The sequence below is a fragment of the Sinocyclocheilus anshuiensis genome, unplaced genomic scaffold, assembly GCF_001515605.1.
Source record: "Sinocyclocheilus anshuiensis isolate Anshui unplaced genomic scaffold, SAMN03320099.WGS_v1.1 scaffold332, whole genome shotgun sequence".
Taxonomy (NCBI): domain Eukaryota; kingdom Metazoa; phylum Chordata; class Actinopteri; order Cypriniformes; family Cyprinidae; genus Sinocyclocheilus; species Sinocyclocheilus anshuiensis.
Genome location: NW_015554181.1, coordinates 894,778 through 897,633, shown reverse-complemented (window position 1 = coordinate 897,633; position 2,856 = coordinate 894,778).

The following is a 2,856-nucleotide window of genomic DNA, read 5'->3' as shown; positions in this document are numbered from 1 at the left end:
TTAGTAATTTTGGTACTATTTCAGTCAGTTGACAAGGCAACATTTCTATTTTGTATTTGTCTAATTTAAATTTGTCTTTATTTATAGTTTTTTATTTTATTTCAGTTAACAGAATTTAATTTTAGTCGTTTTAGTTAACAATAACTACACTGTTCCTAATCTTGTGTTTGTATTTCAAATCTTGATTGAAACCATTAGGTTTTTTTGGACTCGTTTTTCACACTACACTGCTGGACAGAAACATTTGAGTTTGAGAACCCAAATGTAGTTGATCGTGTGAACCTCATGAACATTGACAGCATCAGTGCAGCACGTGAGTCTGTCTGAGAGCAGCTCCATGTTTTTCTGCTTCTGTTTTTGCGTCTCCTCCGCAGGTCATGGCTGTGGTTGGCGGGTGTGAATGTTCAGATGCCTCCGTCTTCATTTCCATTTCCACAGTTGTCCTCTTTCATCACGGAGCCAGTGGCCATTTACCTCCAAACATCACTTCAGTTTTCCCAGAGGAGCTCCGTCACAGGACCACAGAGCCGCGCTTTGATCATCACAAAGACCCCAGAGTCTCTCAGGGGGACAGGTCTCTCTTTCTCTCACTCGCTTTCTTCAAATCTCTTATTTTCCCCTGAGAAACACTCGTCTCCCAAGACAAAAAGGGCCTTGGTGGTGAACAGTGAGGCAGAACTGTTTTTTTTCCAAGTAACAAACCAAACCAGTCCTACTTAGCTCACAGTTTAGGTGAGAAAGTCTCAACCAGTAGCCTATCTGGTCTCTGTTCAACATCATACATGTATTTATTGATTCCCCTTGAGGTCCAACTATAGTGCTAGTCAAGGCTTTTTGCGCTCAAAACAACCATACATTCATATAATAATGTTCCATTCTCTTTCTGACTCTTTGATGTCATTGACATGCAGATCGAGACGTTGTGTTTTAATGGATTCATCTGTCTGGCATTGGATGATCAGAATGAGCCGTTTTTGCAGCTTAGTTTCAATAGATGGTGTGTTTTCTTGAAAAGATCATGTAAAAATGTGACTTTTAAGTTTCTGTATATTTATTGATGTTTTTGAAAGAAGCCCCTTATTGCTCACCAAGGATGCATTTATTTGATCAAAAATACACTCAGAAATCATTCTAATATGCTGATTTGCTGCTCAAAAAAACATTTCTGTTTATTATCAGTTGAAAACAGTTGTGCTGCTGACTATTTTTGCGGAAACTGTGATCCATTTTATTTGTCAGTATTCTTTGGTGAATAGTAAGTTCAAAAGAACAGCATTTATTAGAAATATAAATCTTTTATAACATTATAAATGTCACTTTAAGGCATCCTTGATGAATAATAATATTAATTGTAATACTACAAACTTTTAACTGTACACAAAGAATGTGAGAAAGTCAATTCACAGACGTCAGCCGTTAATGCTCTCAAGGCCTTGCGTGGGTAATCAACATTAATTTCACACTGAATGAGCATGGAATTGTTACCAAACTACAAAGCCAATTTGTCCAATATAATCAGTCCTAATTGCCATGCGTTTCGTGTTTCCTCTAATCAGTAATTGACTGACAATAGAATATCCATCTCACTGTTTTAGTTGTAATCAGGGGACTGTGTTAAACTTGTTATTGAGATTCTACACTGCTTTGAATCTAAATATCCCTTCATTTGAAAGAGCCTGATGAGAATGCTGACAGATAATTGCTTAATTTTAATGATTGGACTTGATTGGCCTACCGTTTTCTCTTTCTCTAGCTGCGTTCACACCAGTTTGGTGTATGATGGTGTGAACAGCAAAAATCACACTGAATCTGATCTTTTTAATTCTGATATGAGCTACTGTTGTATAAGTTCAATTGAATACATATTGAATACAGTCTCACATGACATACATCAAAGTTACATCCTTTATTTACCCATGTAGTGAATTATAGTCATTTATGGATTGCATAAATGGAAAAATATGAAAAAGTTACACACTACAGTATATATTGATGTATACGTATATAATCAGTATCAGGAAAGAAAAGTGGGATTGGTGCATCCACGTACTTAAATCAAAATACATTTACTTGAGATGCAAAATGACTTGATATTAAAATGATCAAATATTATACCTGACATGAAAATTAATGTCAAAAATAAGTGAGTTTCTACTTGAAACAAGAAAAAAATATCTGCCAATGGGGTAAGAAAAATAATCTTGTATTTCATCTTAATTTTGATGATTTTGTTCAGAAAGCAAGACTTAACATATTAAGTCATTTTGCTTCTCAAGTAAATGAAATCTTAATTTAAGAATATTTAGATATATTCGTACTGTAAAACAACACAAAAATGTGATTATGCAGTGAATGCAAGATATGAGAAGTTCTTCTAATTTCATATAAATATATTGCGATTAATCGCATCCAGAATAAAAGTTTGTTATAATATATAATACATGTGTGTGTACTGTTATAAATATTTATATGTGACCCTGGAGCACAAAAGCAGTCTTAAAAATACATTGAATGGGTCAAAATTATAGATTTTTCTTTTATGCTAAAAATCATTAAGATATTAAGTAAAGACCATGTTCCATGAAGATATTTTGTAAATTTCCTACCGTAAATATATAAAAACTTCATTTTTGATTAGTAATATGCATTGCCAAGAACTTCATTTGGACAACTTTAAAGGCAATTTTCTCAATATTTTGAATTTTTTGCACCCTCAGATTCCAGATTTTCAAATAGTTGTATCTCAGCCAAATATTATCCTATCCTAACAACACATACATCAATGAAAGCTTATTTATTCAGCTTTCCGATGATTTATAAATCTCAATTTCTAAAAATTGACACTTAAAGGAACAC